Raw genomic sequence first — 19,261 nt, forward strand, 5'->3', positions numbered from 1 at the left:
CTTTTTATTATTATTTGATGGCAGCATTTCCATCATTGTTACGATTGATCAAGCCTTTAAATCCTGTTCAAAACCTACATCTTTCCTCAGTTCCTGACACTGTCCATGTAAGTACTAGGAGTTCATATCCAGCAATTCTTTTCTCCTTCTTCCTGCCTATTCCTTTGACAGGGGCTGTCAGAAGAGGTTTCCATCTGCTTTCCAGAGCTGAGTAACCGGTTCATTATAAAGTCAACATGACAGGTTGTGGAAAATAGAATGAACACCTTTCCATAACCACTGTATTTATGCAAAGTGAGATCAGTCTTCAGTGGGGCTGCTTACTTTCGCAGATGTCCCTGGGCTGGGAAAACAGCATGGACCAGAGACAGTAAAAGGATTTTTGTTGTCAGTGGTGTAGAAGATTGCAGCTCCAGGGAAAAAAAAGTTGGGCATTAAAAAATAAAGTGCACGTTAGAAAAATTTGAAAAGATTAGAGAGAAAGTGTCTGATCTAAATGGGCAAGAGCAGTCGTGTCCTCAGACAGCTGTCTCAGTTTGCCTAGCTTTGAGTTTAAGATAATTGAGGTTTCATCAATCTGAGAGCCTTGGGGGAAAAAAAAAATAAAAAATAGACAAGGGAGAGACAAGTTCTGAGACTCAGAGGTCTCCACTTGCAAGGACGAGGTTGTGGCAAGGTCAGGTGGATTTGGGATCCCCTACCAGGCACTTTAATTAGAGACAGTTACATCTCTATCAGGAAGCACTTTTCCTTTGTAACGTGGCTGTACAGCCCTGAGCCAACATTTGCCTTGAAAAGGGTGGCTAAGCAAATATACATCTGTGGGCAAGCTGTGGAAAAACTGGCAAAAGAAAGAGATTTCATCTTCCTCTTATCTCGGTAGGTTCTTGCTGTCATTGCCCCTTCTCATCTCTCTAGGGCAGCACTGCAGTGACCGCTGTAGAGCAAAGCCCACAAGCAGCTCGAATCCATTTTGCCAGAGATGACAAAGGTTAACAAAAGTCATACTAAAATCATACACATAGGTCTGATTTTGGGACCCGTTTCCCTGCCAGCAGACTTTGCTCAGATGTGATTTAGAGGTTAGCATGTAGATAGAGTTTTGCTTTCTTGCTTTGAAGTATCCCTCCAAACGTAGTGAGCAGAGAGGAAGGTGCAATGAGGATTGCTCACATTTTTCAGAAGCAGAGAAGTGCCTAGTATCTAGCAGGATTGGTGCCCTAAGCGTGCTGAGCACACACTCCGGCTGAAGATCCAGTTGCCTGCAAAGCACATTGCACCACTGGAACAGGACCCTGGTTATTCAGAGGGCGTGAAGTTCAACATGCAGTGAAATCCCAATTTCACAGGGATTTCACAGCTGAAAACATTCTCCCGCTACAAATAAATACATAAGAGTTAAATCCGTGCATCAAGCACAATGCACGCTTAAAGAATGATTTGCCAAACTGGAGGGAGGGTCTGTGCCCCCATCACAGAGTGAAACTACAGTAAGCAATGCAGCTCAGCAGGACAGACCACATTTCAATAATGTCATCACATTTTTTCTGGACCCATCTCAAGTTGTTTATATCTAAAATTGACACATTTTATTGGGTCTAAGTAGTATCATAAAAACAATAAAAAGCAGCCCTGACATTTTCTCCTCCCCTGCTGTCTCAGGCGTCGCAGCCCTGACCTTCTCCTGTCTGTATCCAGTCCATATTTCATAGGAAAATAACCTCAAAAACTTTTTTTTTTTGCTCTCCAAAGTTAGCTGCTGCTTGAAATATTGGAAGACCTTTTGGGGGGGGTAAAATGACCATAAAAAGTGCTATTTCTTGAGCAACTCCAAAGTTTTACTTCATTTTAAAAAGAAGTAAAAGGAGATCTTAACCAAAAAAGAAGAGGGGGAAATGTGTGTGGTAGGAACATTATCTATCTCAAGAAAACCACTGTGGATGGCCCGTGAAATTAGGCTTTTATCACTCCAGAACATGACTATCTTTATCACATAGACTTGATCACACACAAAAGATTTTAGCTAGCGCATAATAACTTATAATTCTCCCTGTCCTAAATCCCTTAGGAATGGAGAAACCAGCTCTGCCTGACCATATCCATGTGCTTTAAAATCTCTCTGGTAGCACTACGGTCTCTGATCACATCAGATATCGTAAGTCAGACAGGGTTAGTGCTGGCGAGCAGGCACCATCTGACCTCCGGAGTGATCTGAGATCCACTGAACGGTGGTTATCTTTAGCCAGTGTCCGCTGGGTCTCTCATCCTCCAACACAACAACAAAAAAAGGAGCTTGATGTCATGGGGAGCAGTGGGGTGGACTTAAACCCAAGGTCTTTGGTAACAATTCCTTGGTAGCCGATGCATCCAGGTTCATGGATTGTATAGGAGAAGCAGTCACCTGGCACTCATTGCTGCACTTCCAAAAGATCACTGCTGTTACTCTCACCTTTTGGCAGGTTTTACCAGTTACAACCCATCTGAGATCCTCTGGCCAGCAGGATCCTGCACACAGGGTCAGAAAGCACGAGGCAATCCCAAGCGGTGTGCTGTGCCTGATGGCCTGAACCAACCAACAGGAGCAGCAGTTTGCCTCCCTCAAATTATTCATGGTGCCTCAGCTGGACACAGTTTTCTTCTTCACTCCCTCTCCTAAATACACTGCACAGGGAGAGAAATCTAGTTTGCTGTACCCTAAATGCACAAATGCCTGCATTTCAGCAGCTTATGAAGCGAGCCTTCTCATATCCAACCTGTAGGTCTGCTGATAACATCTGTAAACCCCTCTGAATCGTGTCGAATTAAGTATGTTGTGCAGACACGTAGCGTTGTTGGTTAATCCTTTTAAATCAGTTTCTTTGCACCAAGTTTGCGCCAGTTCCAGACAGAGACAGCTGTGAAGGGTTAAATCAATAAAGTGATGAGGATGCCTATAGGCAGCCAGTTCATTTCCCAGTATCAAAGATATTTGTACTTTCTCTGTGTCTGAGTTATTGTGATAAATATGTTGAGGTTGTATTATTAGTAAGATAGTTGCAATCTCATGGAACTACTTGCCGTAATACAGAATTCATGAGCTCCTGGCAACAGATTGCATTAAACCACTTAACAGAGGTCACTTCTCCAAAGTTTAGACATTTACATTCCAACCAGCAGCCTGGCTGCAAGCAGTGATTTATCCTCGGCTACTCAGCCACCAACTGGAGGCTGCTGGGGTGCTGAACACTGTGGCTGTGTTACTGGAACACCTCGCGATGACCCACAGGGCAAAGCCGAGAGGAACGGTGAGTTTACACCGACCTGAAAATGACATTTTATTCCTCCTCTTTAGCAAAACAATAAGCTGTATCCACAAGGTTAGAATAGCTATTTAATATGGCCTCCAAAAACAGGAGCAGAGCAAACCGAAGGTGCTGTAAAGAAGCTACAGGTACTGAGACTTGTAAAGAGTGCATTAGTTTATTCTTAAATCAGCATCTTTAGGGACTGCAGCGATAGCCAGCGCACCCGAAGCAAAGCCGAAAGTGCCACCTACTCCTTTGCAGACTAGGAGTCAGTCCTGAAACAAAGGCTACCTTGGAAACCCACCTACAGCCTGGCTGGCAAAAGCAGCTACTAAAGCAAGGGCATAGAAGGAGAGAGTCTCCATTTTGCTCACTGATTTAGCAGGGAGACTCAGACACAGACACAAATATACACACACTTCAGTGGTCAAAGAAATGAAGAGTACGGATTGACAGGGGCTTTGATGACTTACACAAGAGTTCGTGTTTCTCTCTGCCAGCAGTTTTCATTACCTGGTCCCCTGCTGTAGACGTCCCAGCTGGGAGAGACTGTTCAGTGGATGAGTTTCCCCCAAAGAGCATCGCCAGATGTGCCCCCTCCAGGTATGACTGCTCACAATCTGCATCCTGAGCATCATTCCCACACAGCCTCTGGCTGCAAGGCCTGAGCCTCCTCCAAAGTTGCAAAGATAGGAATTATTTCTTTCTTCCAAAAAAAAAAAAAATCTATTTATTGGGGAAAGAAGAATTATGGGGAAGATGGTAGTAATAAAACACCATTCTAAAGTCTGGGCTTTTTTTTTTTTTTTAAAGAAAAGGATCAGTTCATAAAAATGCAACTGGGTAAATAATAGGTTAGTCCATCACATAAACACATTCTAAAAATAACTTTATTGAATCTAAAACATCTATATTAGCTTGACCTATTTATCATTTAAACATATATCTATAGTCGCAATGAATTTATTAAAATGTTATGTCCCATAATCTGCCTGATCAAACTCAGATAAATCGTTGTACTTTGAACATCTTGTTAACAAGCAATTAATCACAGCTCCTGAGTGCAGCAAAGGAGCTAATTTTGATATCTACTTTTCTTGGAGGCATAGGTAATGCATTCTCCAGAGCTCTCAAGTCCTTGATATCAGTAGAAGTCAGGTGTGATATGCAGAGATGCCTCCCTTCATGCAAAAAAAAGTCTCATACAAGTACCTGTGATACATATCAGCATAAAAAAATGCCCCAGCAAATTCCCCTTGCACATTCTGGCTTCCATGATCTGTACCCAACTGCATTACTGCCAGTATCCCACTTCCCAGAATCACTTCGTTTTGCATACGTCTGAGTTAATGGATGACCTGTGCATTCCTGATTCAGTCTTCTCCGGGTAACGAATATACCAAAAATACCAATCTGGATAAGATACAGAAACCCAGTTTATTTCTAGGATCAAATGAAACTGTGGCATGCAGGGCAAATCCTTATTGTCTTAATCCCCACATATTGCTACCAAGTCAAACACTGGCTTGATGCAACCATATTATTTAAGGTTTTCTTTCCCTTTTTTTTTTTTTTTAATGAAAAACTCCCAGCAATCTCCTCTCTGTGTTCTGATACTGTAGATAATTGATCATACTGATAAAACATTTTGGCTGGACCAAAGCTAACATTTACCCTCAATATCTTCAAAATCAACCAAAGTAACTCTAAGGGGCTCAGCATGGAGCGACTTTCACAGGGGCCATTAAACTACCATTGCGGTCCGGGCGTTTGTTTGAATAAATTGTTTGTGTTTGTTATCATTTCTTAGTAAAACTAATTAAGGAACTAATTGATTGTTTTGTTGTTCTACTAATTAACTCCATATGGTGCGCATCGCCATGGAGATACTGTATGAGTTATTGAAACTTCAGTGATTTAATGCGTCACTATTGGATATGGGGACAATTCTTTAAATCTAAGCATCCTTTCTATTTAAGTCTCCTTTTCAGATGTGCTTTCTGTCTTTTCTGCCACTCTCTTTGGTTATAAACATCCTATGAATCCAACTATATAAAAACAAGTAATTTGAAAGGCAAGCTAGCCAAAGAAGATGGAGATGTGGACAATTACCATGAGAGAGCTTTATTCTGTTAATAAATGAGGAAGATGTTGACAACTTTTGTTCTTAGCTTTAGGATAGTGAGAATAAAATCTTTAGGTTCACTCAGTAGTCAACAGAGCAAGGTAGGTTCCTTAAATCAGTAATTCAACAGCAACCCAGCTCCTCCGCCAGCTTCTAGATGAGCCATCCTCTATCTACACTAAAAGCCAAGAAAGATTAGCACATAAATAAGTCCTTCAAGACATCTCCCGAGTGTCCTCAACCACCACTAAAATCAGGACCTGTGCAAACAAGTCTCAGAAAAGCAATTAGTGATGCTATTTATGTTATTCTACAGGCAACACCTTTTCTGGGGATTCAGAAGATACAGGTTCAAATCACGCCTTTGCTGCAGTCTCTTCATGCTTTATACTATGTTTGTACAGATCGAACATATGGTATCTAAAAGATCCTGAACATATGTGTTACACAAGTTATTCACGTTCCTAGGACAGGGAACCTGATCCTCTGTGTCCCTGGCTATTTTTACCCATTGTAGGTCACAGCCTGATGCCTGTTCTTGGATCACAATGGTAAGAATTAAATGCAGGACCTCTGATTTTAAAAAGCATTAGGTTTGTCTCCCAGTCGTCTCTAAAGTTTGAAGGCAGAGCCGTCATTCTATCAGACTAAATTTGTGTAATTATCCCTTCTATTGAGGACAAGGCAGCAGTTGCTAAGACAGCCCTGTGGCCGGCTCACACAGACTCAGGCTTTACACACCAAACAAAGAGCACACTGAAAATTAGGTTCAAAAACTAATTTGTACTCCAAAGAATTTTTTGGTGAATAAATAAACACAGCATGGGATATATATTCAGGGCTCTCTTTAGTGGCTGGCTTTGATGAGAGTGCCTGGATAAATCCCTTCAAATTTCATCTGTAGTTGAGCTTAACGATGATGAGAGACTGGACTGGACATAGAAGAATTGCCGTAGTATTTCAAGGTTTCAAGCTGTCTAGCTCAGATATAGAGGGCTGAGTGCATAAGCACCATGTTAAAATGACTTCCCTGGGGTCTGCGCCTGATGATGCGAGAAAGCTTTTGAGTTCCAGTGATCCTGAAAGCCACACTGGCAGACTCTTTAACTTCCAGTAGAGACACCTATGTCTGCACGGAAGCAGACAAAAAGGCATATCCTGGTCCACTAAGTTTGCAGTGGAGCACCCGGGCAAAAACCATGTTTGCATTCTTACTCACGTCCTGATCAAGAAAAGGAAGGAGTTAGATGCAGAATGCTAAAAGGTTAGGCTTGGTTAGGCTTCTCTGTAGCTTCAGTTTTCCAAATGCTTGAGATATTTTTTCTTGAGTCCAGCCATTTAGGGAGTTCTCTGAAAACCTCAGCTCCTACAACCAAGCGAGAACTTGATTCAGGTTTTTTTTCATCTTTTTTTCCTAATGAAATGAGGGTCATGCATTCACTCTGTGTGTTCATCCTCTCCCAGCAATAATGTTGGAACATGTTGGCCATATTTAAGCCAGCTGGCCATATAGGTAAAGTACTTTAAAAAACACACTGTACTCCCGTAGATTTTGTGATGATAGGTGGCTGATTAGAAGGCACAGACCTTTATGCCTTTACTCAGGAAATATCTGGAATATGAGGTCAACTATGTTATTAGGTACCAGAGAATTCACATACAGCAGAGCCACTGAAGCTCTCAACTACAAGGCTTCAACAGGGACTCACAGCACTTCGGACATCAGAGAGACCAAGAGGCACAGTATGGGAAGCGAGGCACCCTCAGAGCTGTGCCTTTCCAACTGCGCTCTGATTTGCTTTCAGTTAACTAATTCCTGTCATTGGAGGAAAAATAGCAACAGAAATGCAACCCAAAGTATGCTCTAAAACCTCAAAATCTTGAAACATTTTTCTGTCAGTATGTATGTGTGTCTACATATATGTATATACACATATACCTGTAAACACAAAGTCTCAGACATTTTAAGCTAGGCTTATGTTTCGTGAGTCTTAGCAGAATAGCCTGACTTAGGGTTCAAATGCCAGGGGCTGGCATTGTTGGACCTTGGTTTTTGCATCCTGGAGAACGTTCATTCCCAAAACTGCCATATTACCTGGGACTAAGAGAAGGGGAGTGAGCAGCAAACGCTACCTCTAACACACGGAGGACTTGTCTTAGGCTGACGTCTTCTCCAGTGCGCTCGCCTGTAGTCAGTGGCTGCTCCTTCCACCTTTCAGTCTTCCAAGATCCAACAACAAACCTACCAGGGCAACAGCAAAACCCAGCCAGCCCGCTCCATCCTCAATTCCACCTTAATCTAGTCTGCTTAGGTAAGGAAAGGTCCAGCACCGCCAGGACATGCCTGGAGACTGACACAGAGAGACAGAGAGAAAGAAAAACAGCGGAGGATACTTTTTTCTTCCTTGTACTCTTTAGTATTCAGTCCTGACCTATTTTAGCCTTAAGCATTGTGTTGTGACTGATGATTGCTCTCCTCTGGCCTTTGTTTTCAGCTTTCAGATTGTTGATGTATTACAGAAATGATGTTGTCTGAAGCACCTCGGCTGATCACCGAGGCAGCAATCAGCTCACCCTTCGATGAGCCATTGAGACAGTCAGGCGAGCGGCCACATTAGCCTGTCAATTTTGGCTCTTCGAACAGTTAGAACAATTTTGGTGAATTACAAGCAATAGAAAATCACTTTAGCTGCTCATTAGCTGGGAGACAGGAATGATGATAAATGCTCAGGGACTTTGAAAAAGCTTATGCACACACAGCCTCCCTCCACAGCAAGGCCCATTTAACCCTGGTGTTGCTCAGAAAGTAGTGGTAGCTACAAGCCAGCTACCTGCTAGGCTCTGCTCATGAATTGGCAAAAAAACCACAATCTCTAGCAGAAACCGCAGCTTCCAAAATGAAGCATCTGTGGGATCTGAATCTCCATATCTTCCATTGGACTGAAAAATAATTCCATCTCGCTGTTGTGAGCAATAGGCTGCTATCTTCCACGCGAGGTAGCTAGCTATGGCAGGGGGACACAAACACAACAAATTTTTGCAGGAATGTGGCACAAAGATGTTGTTTTCCATGGTCTGGTCTATCCATCTGAAACACGGTGACTTCAGCAGGCTTATTTTATTCTATCCACACACACATGATCCATGCTTTAGATGCACAAAAGCCTGTACTGGACAAGGGAGTGGAGAAGGTCTATGGGCGTACGGTTGGTTTCTCCCATGGAAGGAGACCACTAACAAGGAATATAAAGGCCTCTTGGTGCAACTGTTTGTTTTGTGAGGACGGAAAGTCCTGTATCAGTGTTGCAAGCTGCTGACAATGCAAGTAAGGGCATGTTGCAATGTCCTATACACAAGTTTTGGAGGTTTAATATTAATAGTTATGGGAAAGTAACTCAATCATAGTTCTTGAACTGGCAGTTTCAGTCTGGGATCCTCTCACAGGTCATATCTCTCAGCCCCAAGAGGTGAATTACTAGATAAATAGGAGAGGAAAGGATGGAAGAAAAAGACAGTAGCAGGGGAAATTCTGATAATATAAATGTAGAGCTGCAATAATCTCAGTGCTCAGATACTCCTAAGTCGCTCACTCACACACTGGAAGCTGCTCAAACACCATAGTGATAAACCTTGTACAAGAACCTGGAAAGAAGTTATAAGGATGCTGGAGTGACTGCGTAAAGGATAAGGAATTTTGCAGATGAGGAAAAATGGATCCTGATTTCATCAGGGGTACATAAGGCTGCTAAAGTCATCCTAGCAATTTGGGCCCAATTTTGAATTGTAATACCACTGTGGTATTGGTGCCTCACCTGTCTAACGCATATTACCTTAACTTAAATAGATAATGGCTGTGAGAGAGGCAACCATGAATGAGGCCATCTTTATAGCTCAGTCTACAAAGCACCAAGGATCTGTGATGAGGAAGCTTATTGTGAGGACTGAATAATCCAGATCTGGCCCTGAAATTCTGAGCATTCATAGACTGAGCTGAACCTCTGAGCACTTTGTCTCTTGTCTGTTGCTATTTTAGGCAATGCGCTGAAGGACTGGTTCCTCTCGCCATGTCATTGAGAATGACAAAGCCTCTCTAAAGCATTCAGGAGAATTGGATGGATGAAGGACAGGCAGGACAAAGAAGCTGATATTTTGAGGAGCTTCCTTTATTCAGATCAGGTCTTTTAACTTGCCCTCATGCCTTTGTTCTGCTGATTTAATGATTCCTTCCTCCACGCCTCCCCTCTATTTCCATTTGTGTGGATCAACCACAGCAGCAGGAAACCCTTTAATTGGCAAAAACATTTGCTCAGTTGAAGAGGTCTGCAGGTAAAGGAGCACATTCAGCGAGGTCCTTTCAGCATGTAGGAGAAGAAATTGCCATACCTTCTCTACTGGCATTAACACGACCACATTCTACTCTTTGGGTCTGGATTCCAAGATAAGCACATCTGGTGAAATAGGCATTGCTGCTCTGTTTCCCTCTTTTTATCAGGGAAAGAAGGATGGCACAGGAAAGGAAGCTGGCCTGGGAACTAGGAGACCCAAGTTCAGGTCCCTATTTCACTGCAAGCTTCCTGTCCATCTCCCAGTAAGCCCCTTAAGTGCAACACTTAGGCATTGCTCTGCAAAGTGCTGCAATATGTAAGACTTAGGTAACTAAGTCCATTAACTTTCAGTTAAGCTTAAGATCCTAATTCAATACATCACTCTGAATATGTCACTTGGACATCTAAGTCATTCAAGCTATATGGTTTTGAACAGAATATCACATCTATTCCTTTACAAATCTGGCCCTTAGTGTGACTATTCACAGGTCACCCTCCGAGACATAATGGTAACAGCACTTCTGTACCACGCTGGAGTAATGTGAGATGACTGTACTAAAGCCTGAGGCACCGAGGTGTTTCAGTGAGGCATAAACAGCTCAGATGTGGTCCATGGGCTGCAGTCAGTGGTCTGCAGTTGATCTCTGTGTTTATAGCATAGCACCATTCACAAGACAAGTCTGTGCCACTTTTGCAACCAAGGTAAAAGACCCATCCAGGAAACTAATAAACTCAGATAACTAAAAAAAAAAAAAGACAAAATTATGCTTTGGAGATTGATATCTCCATGACAATCAAAAGTGAGGGAATGAGATACACCTGGAAGACAGACCTACCAGGGGACTTCACTAGCTGACATAGTCAGACAACTGACAGATGGAGGAAAGTGATACGCAAGATAACTTGATAACTCAGATAACTGATGGACTGCGACAACTTTATACTTTGGTTGATTAATACACTGAGGTGTCATAAAAAGAAGCAAACCCGATACATTAGTCCATCTAATACAGAAATGTGACAGATGCATCAAGAATACTGATGTATCAGGACTATGAGACCTCCAGTTGAGCTGGTGTTCATGCCCATAATTGTTACTTTCCGATTCTGCATTCAGATGGACAGAAGCCTGTAGGAGAATATCAAACTTCCACTAAGACCTTTTTAAATAATAATTACTCCGTAGCAGTGCTGTGAAATCTGTTATTAACCTGAGGCCAAAGGCCACTTTGTTAATCAGTCAGGGCTCATATTCTATCAAAAGAAGCTAGGGCTGATTGCTGGTCTAATCATAGGGTGACAGCAACTGTCAGACGTGACATCTCTACTAGAATAAAAACAACCCTAAGGGCCCAACTTTGCTGTGGGGTTACAGACAGTGGCTCTTCTGCAGAGGGATTTTGGGTTGGACATAGCAAAGTGACACTTCCATAACTTACACATGTGGTGACCAGCGAGACGTGTCCCTGCCTCGCGTGCTACAGCAAGTAGGAGAGGACCAGCTCTGCATGGTAATAGCACAGGAAACAGTGGGTGATGACTGTCTTCTTGCATGCAGTGCCTGGAACACTGTTACTGAGAGATGAGTGCAATGAAAGCAGAAATCAGTGGTGTTCTTCCCCCCAGCCAGTTCCTTTGCTTTACACAGCCCAGATGAAATCCTCTCCTTTGCTGACAGCCAGCAGGAACCCTGTGCATAGCTCACACGTCCCAGGCCAGCTCTTGCCAAGGCAAGGAAAGGCCTGTACAAGAGTGCAGAATGAGGTGGGAACACGTAGGAGGGAGATGCAAGAGTGCAGTGCCTGAGAGCTATGAGGGGACAGAGTTACTGAAAAGCAAGAAAAATCAGGGAATTGGATCGGGGGGAGGCAATTGAGTTGTAAAGGCACATAAGCGTGCACATGAAGGAGGGAATGGACTAGCTACTCTATTATAAAGCAGCTTTTGCCCTTGAGACAACACTTTGCCAACTGCCCTGGGTGAGCTCCACCCCAGGTTCATCAAGAAGGGACTCTGAAGGGAAGCTACAGCAGCTCCAGGTTCTTTACTTTCAGCTGCTTTATTGAAATTCTCTCCATCTCCCCTCATCTTCTGCTTGTATTACCGGATTATTGAGTCTCATATTCATCTGTCTCTAAAAGATTAAACTGTCCCCTGGAAAAGGCCATCACGTCCTGGAGGAGGAGATCCCATTTCCACTCCATCCTCCAAGAAATAGTCTCTGGAAAGTTTTTCAGGTTGATAAGTTCCCGCCGTTATAAGAAATCTTCTGGCTGGAAATGAGAGCAAAACCTAAGTGACAGATGCCAGCAGGTTTCTATCCCCCATGGCATAAAATCTTGTCTGCATCGGAAAGGGAGACTGGGGAAGCGAGCAATCACTGCAGCCCCTGGCCAGCACGGTGGAGCTCAGCGTCTTTGCAGGCTCCATGGGGCAGGGCTGACTTGCCGAGATGCAAATTGCAAGGAAGAAAGGATAAACGCAGTTGCAAAGCACAGAGGTGTGGGGACTGTTTCCCATGGCTTTTAAAAAAAGAAGTAGCAGGTGCCTCACATAACACGTGTGGGGGTCACAACTGCTCATTTTGCCTCCCGGGGAGCTGGAGCTTTAGCCATGCTCGTCTTGTAGCTCTGTATTCCTGACCTTTTCCCCCCGAGACTGTGCCTGTAGCCTCCAATCTCTGCCTCCTATTCACAACAGCAATTTCCTTCCCATTGCTCAGGTCCAGTCCCCGTCAGTCATCCCTGACCTCCCCCTTTCCCTCCCCTCCCAGGCCGCACACAGCCAGACCGAGCTGTGTATAAATCTCAGGGTTTGTTTGGTTTTTTCCCTTCTTGGATCCAGACCATTGCTCAAACTCTCACTAGCATCCTCATCTTATCCCCATTCTTGACAGCATAAACGTCACACGCTGTCCCTTGCTTGGCAGGTGTATTACCAAGATGCCAGTGACAACCATCTGCATCCTGCCTGCCCCACTCCTCTCTCCCTGCCCTTGCTCCTGCTTGGTCTCCATAGTTCCTCAGCACTTCCGAGGTCACAGCCCAGCGCTCCTTTCCTGAAACCACTTCAGCTGCTCCATGACGTTCCCACATCCAGCGCAGCGCAGAAGGAAGCACCACTTCCCTTCCCCACGTGCATGTCTCCACCAAACAGGGCATCCCACCAGAAAGAGCAAGGTGTTTTCATGGTGTTCCCCCATCTGCTTTGTCAGCATGCAGCGAGGCCAAAAAAACAACCACAGCCTTCAAGCCGCACTTGAACTATTCCTCCGCTATCAGTCTTCATGCCACGATAACATATGCAAAGCAACACCCACCCTCCACAGCTCCCCCGCTGTAAGCCACAAATCCAACTAATTAAAAGCCAGACTCATCCACAACCCAACAAACATCGCGGTACATCTCTGCGTTTGCTGGGAGCGAAATGCTAGAAGTGCACGACAGCAGGCTGTCGCTGTGACTTATTACTTTGTCATACTGTAAATATTATACAGGCCATATGGATTTTCAATACCTGAGCACCACGCTGCCATTAATATCAAATGTAATAAGATATTATATGCATGACAATCACAGAAAGAAATTGCAAAGCTCAGAAACTGCCTGGTGGAGCTATGCACGGTTTGTTTTTGCCATGAAAAAGTCAGAGGAAGCCATAATGAATCATTTAGCTGACAAATTTTATCTCTTTTTCTGTTTGCAAACTATCTGCCAGCAGATTGTTATTCTCTCAAATGTATCCATTATTTGGAACTCGTCAGTGGACAATCACTTACGTGTCTAATCATGGGCCATTTCTGAAGGATGTGTTGTGGGTGTGCGTTGCACTAAATGTGAGCTGATTTGAGCGATTCCCTGGGTCCCGTGATGTGTCTCTCTTTCCTGACTGGATGAGATAGTTTGGAAGCCACTGTGGATATTAAGGACTGTGTATCAGAAATTTGCTTAGCCTGCCTTTGGCGATATTTGTTGAAGAATAGCTAAAAGCGGATCTGTGCAATATCTGGACCGCTGTATTGCAGCTGCGCTGGCAGGTCAGGGGTACCTGGCTGCCGGAGGGGCATGATAACTCGATAACTCCAATGGGCTTCTCGGACTTTGCTCTACACCGTAGAGCCTGGATGACTGCAGCACTGAAAGCCAGGGCAGAGTTTGCCCTTGCGGGCACTGAAACCCCCACTGAAGTCCACACAACACCGGCTGCTTTCCTGGCTAATGAGGCCGAGACATTTTCTGCTATAACCTCCTAAATCCAGTGGACTCGGTGACGAGGAGTTTCACCGAGTTTAGGCCAGCAGGGCCAATATTAACCTGGAGACAGAAAACCATCGCTTGGTCTCCCAAGGATATTTGTTCTTGTTGAAAGGAACAAATTGCAAGAACCTGATAGAAAGCATCTTCCTTTCCATACCCTCCCGATTCCTTTCACATGTCTGTGCTGGCTGATGGTAATATAAAGACAGTGCCCTTTGAGTATATGGAGTTTGTAGGAAGCTTGCACTGACCATTTACATAATGGACTATGCTCCCTAGTGCAGAGTGTGACAGGAATAGCTTACACACACTTTATTAGAGATTTAATATAGTGCCTTTCACAAGAGTCAAAGCACGGTGCCGAATAGGAAAACAAGCCACTCACAAAGCACATGGATAAGCACATAAAGCAAGAATAAAAGGAGATTAGACAGGGTGGGGGAAAAGTATAAAAGAATTTGAGTTAGGTTTCAAATGAGTTAATGAGCCCATGGTATGACTGTCTGAAGGGAAATTCCTACCAGGCTGCAGAGCACCGAACAAAAAGCTCAAAGTGTGGAATTTGAAACCAGTGACAACGCAGCCACCAAGAATAAACCTGACAGCGAATGCACAGAGGAAAGCCAGTGCCTGAACAGTAGCCATAATGATCACAGCTCCTGTTTGTTTTTATCAGGTGCCTCCTAGCTGTAGCTGTCGGAAGGATTTATAAAGAAGATAGGCTCTCCCCGTTCTACAGGTAAGGAAACTGAGGCACAGAGCGTTGGGGTGACTTGTCCCAAATCATCAATGGGGAATCCAGAAAGAAAACCGTGTCTTATGACACCCAGATCAGTTCTCTGTATCTTATTTATCAGTTCCCAAACTAGCAATTGGACAATCTGTAACCCACAGGGCTGTAGTAAGTCGCCTGCTGAAGGAAAAGTGTCATCTAGAAATTATTTTCATTTAAAAGTTTGACCCTTGAGAAACACCGGGACCATAAAGGGTCTGAGGTCCTAAATATTTGCGACAACTGCGTTAAGCCACACAATTTCTCAGCAGACCACAGAAACAGTCAAATAAACAACTAACTTTCTGTGTGTTTCAGATGGGATCATTTTGTCTCCCTTACCACTGCTGGGCAGATATGGGTAGCTCTGACTGCGTCTAATTGATTTGCTCTCCTGGCAGAGCTGAAGGTGCAGAGAGGAGGGCACAGGCTGTGTAGATACACTTGCATCTCCGGGAAAGAGGGATGGAGAGGGAGAGAAATTGCCTTTTTGAAACCAGTTTCCCATGACAACGTTAGAATGGTACAAGATAAGGATAGTCCCCCCTCCATGAAATACAATAAAAATAAAATATAAAAAGAGAATGGCAACAAGGAGAAAAGCTTTTCAGTCATGTTAGAAAAGCTATTACAAGTAGCAGAGCAAGCTCCACCATACCACGTAAAGCTGTATACAGCTGCTCGCAGTACAATCACGTGGAGCTTGAGTGATCTGGGCTCTTCAATAAATCTGAAGCTAAGGCCAAACTTGCAAATATTTACAAAGCTTTCAGTGAACCATCCGCTATTGCCTGGCTCCATGAGATCTCTTTTTCTCCTTTCTGGCTCCACCTGTCTGACCTCTTCTGCAGCCTTCATTTGAGACACCCAAGAAATCAAACTTCTCTCACAGTTTTCCATCGCTGTGGCTGGTGTGGTCCAACACGCCCCTCTTGTTTTATTGTTCTTCTTCAGTGCTTTGCCTAAATCTTGCCTGCAGCATCACTAGGGAGAAGATCAGTCCAAAAAATGCACGGTGCTACATTATTAAATCATAATAATTTCCAGAACTGAGGTCTGGAGAGGAAAACATGTCTAAAAAAGATTTGTTTATATTGAAACTCTCCAGTCCTTTGCTCATTCTCCTGAGAAACATTTGGATGGAAATAAGACAGAAGAGACAACTTCTACTGGGGAGATTTTAGGCTGGTAGAAAGATGGAAGTAAAAGAATGCTTCCTCCCATCATCAACGAGGTTGTCCACACACTCCAGCACTAAATACCTCAGTTCCCCTGAGATAAACTGGTCCTATCGAATGCATTAAGATCACCATTCTGGATCTAAATAAAGGTTACTTGTAGGTAGTAAAGTAACACAGCCAACAATCAGCAGTCCTCTTGCAATGTGAGGGCTGCGACGGAGCCAGCGTGTGCCAGAGGTTCTGCTGGGGCTCAGTGAAATAAAAACAACTTCTGGAAATGTCTGATAAATAAAAGCAAGAGATCTTAATGACTAAGTTAATACATGAATGAAATAACAGTTTGGAGCTGGAAATGAAACCCAGATTTTTGTAGCTCAGAAACAGGAGACATCAGAGATGGATTTATCTTAAAATGGAAAGACACAGAGTGACAGAACCTAAAAATAAAATCTCATTCTTAGCTGTGCTGAATAGTAAACGATTAGCAGCATCCAGTTGGAAACACCACTTGGGCTATGACAAATACACTGACAAAAAATCAGCCAAAAACCTAGGGAAGGAGGGCTAAATCTGTACTCTGTCTGCATATAAACTAATGCTGAAACCACTCGGAAGTGTCAAGAGACCCCTGAGCAGAGGAAAGGATACAGAACTGAGCTGTGCACAAAATTTCTTTAAAAATAATTGGAACAACTAACTGTCCAAGAGGAATGGCCTGAGCGAAACGCACCACAAATAGTGAGCAAGCAAGACCTGAAATAAACAGCTTGGAAACAACTCCAAGCTGAAAGCATCTTTCCCACCGATTCAGCGGCGTGGATCTGACGCAATCAGTAGCCTCGTGGCTAATCCCTGATCCTGCACACACCTACACAGAGGAGAAACCTGACGCATCGCACATCAAGGTTAAAACTGGCAATCAATAGCTGCAGCCTGACTTAGCTATTCATTTGATAATGAGAAAATTTACCTCTTCATGTGTCAATTTCCTCATATGTAAATTAAGAACTATGATTAGACACCGAGATAATGACACTTGGGCAAACCATGGATATTTTTAAATTAATTTATTTCTGCTCCATACACCTGAAAGCTAAAAGACGAATGGATTTAACCTGGTTTTAATGAGAGCTGAGTATGAGTTTTAGGACAATACAGACTTGGTTTACAACGTTTACAGAAATTAGTTAACGATAAGGAAGGCACTGCCAGGCAGCACCTCTCATTTTCCATTCTAAAAAGCACAGAGTAGCCCTTATGCAGATTATTGCAAGAGTGGAGTTTGGAGCAACCACCAGCTTTAAGGGGCTCATGGTTGAAACAAATTTAAATTCATCGTGAGTTTCCTAACTATAAGTATCCTGATATTTAATAAGAGTTCTTAATATATACTTGGGAAAACTGGCATGCAGAGCAGGTCAACTAATTCACCGAAGTGATCAGAGAGGTGATATTGCCTTTGGTTGTGGATTGGGATAACTATTGATTGACCCTCTGCTTTGAAATGTATTAAATAACAATTCTCATACACTCCCCAAAAATATACTTGTTGCAGGACCTGAAACAGAATTTAAGAGACCACATGCAGAAGCCGTCTTCTAGTTCATTGTGGATGTATATGAACAACAAACAGCTATAACAACACGTAGACAAGACAACACATTGTGCCGTTATCAGCCACTGAAATCCTGTTTCCTCCACTAAAATTTCTAATTAATTACCAATATACATTACAGAGTGAGAAAGCCTCTTACTAGAAAAGGTCACACTTCCTGCTACTTCATTTCACCCTGCCTGCCTGGCTAGGAATATTCACCACCTATCACAGCATCAAATGAGTTCCTACCCGTGTCATATTATTTACAAAACCTTTCACACAGCTCCAATACGCTGGGACTGCGAGTGATAATAAACTCTATTCTGACATATCAACGGCTCAAGGAAATTTTCTATTGCAATTTTCAACACAAAATGAAACATCCTAGCAGGAGCCAAAGCTGGAGGAATCTGTTCCGAGAGGAATGATTTCAGGTAATTTATCATTATGAAATGAAAATGCAAAAGCCATTGAAGTCTCCCGAAACGATACAAATAAACCCACGCTGTAAAGTCCATGATCAGTGAGGGTTTATATTCAGCAGTACTTGGTCCAATAAACATCGAGAAACTAAATCACTCTTCATATATTACAGTTACCTTTCAGGGTGTTAGGGAGCCTTTCATTGCAGCTAGGACATAGTGCCACTTCCGTGACACCTCCCTCCAGAGTTTCCCTCTGCTATTAATACTGTGAACAGGAAACTGGAGAACTGAACAGTCTGCGTGGGGTCAAATGAGATATTGAACTGCTGCCCTCAAAACTTGTCCATCAGACTTTTGCTCCTAATGTCTGTCCGCCTCAGGCTTTGCTGAATGCAAACACGGCTGGCGAACGCGAACAGAGGTTGGTGAATGTTTTCAGAAACTGTAAATTGGTCAAAAAGTGTAGTCCCAAGAGGAAAAAGTTACAAATATTATGTAATAAGCCTGCATAACGCATCCTTGAATAACTGCAAGTGAAACAGAAGGTCTTCTAGACTTGAATAAAATATTTCTGTTTGGCCTGAGTGTGAAATATATTGCTTTATTGACTGGACAATTCAAGATACAAACCAAAAGCTTTGTGGTAGAGCTCTAATGAGGACTCAGCGTACTGCTGAGCTGGTGGACTTCCCAATACAAACAAGTCTAGTTCGGATTTTGTGCTTCGCGCGACCGTGCCAAAGAAATGCTCAGAAAAGCGAAGGTACTCGAACTCCCATAAGGTCAGCACCAGAAGTCTCCTAATGCAGGGAGGAAATCCTTGTTTCAAAGACTGCTTTGGGGGAAGAAGAGCATGTTATTTCCTGCATTCAAAACTTTGCAAAGTCAGCCTGTCCTTATGGGTCCATCTCTGCCTTCCTGAAATTAGACAAGCTCTTCAATTCCTTTGTCAGTCTTTGACTGGGAGTGGCTTGGGATCAGAACAGCAGATGGGTTTTGTAGATGCCAAGGGAAAGGTACGTAGGAAAGGCAACATGAGGATACCAAACTAAAAAACCTGAAGTTGTTACATGTCAAAAATATTGTGTCTGAAAAGTGCTGCATGGAAGGCTGGAACTGCAGAAGTCATGGCAACTTTGGCTTGAGTTGCAGGGGTGTGAAATCGTACTGCACCTGATCTGTCTCTAACCGGTGCTATTAATCTCACTCGGCTGCTCAGATCCCTGCTATCTGACAATTGGGAGAAAAACAGGGGGTCACACAAATGGCTCTTTAAGGCAATTTCCCTAGACCAGA

Source organism: Grus americana, chromosome 20, assembly GCF_028858705.1.
Source record: "Grus americana isolate bGruAme1 chromosome 20, bGruAme1.mat, whole genome shotgun sequence".
Taxonomy (NCBI): Eukaryota; Metazoa; Chordata; class Aves; order Gruiformes; family Gruidae; genus Grus; species Grus americana.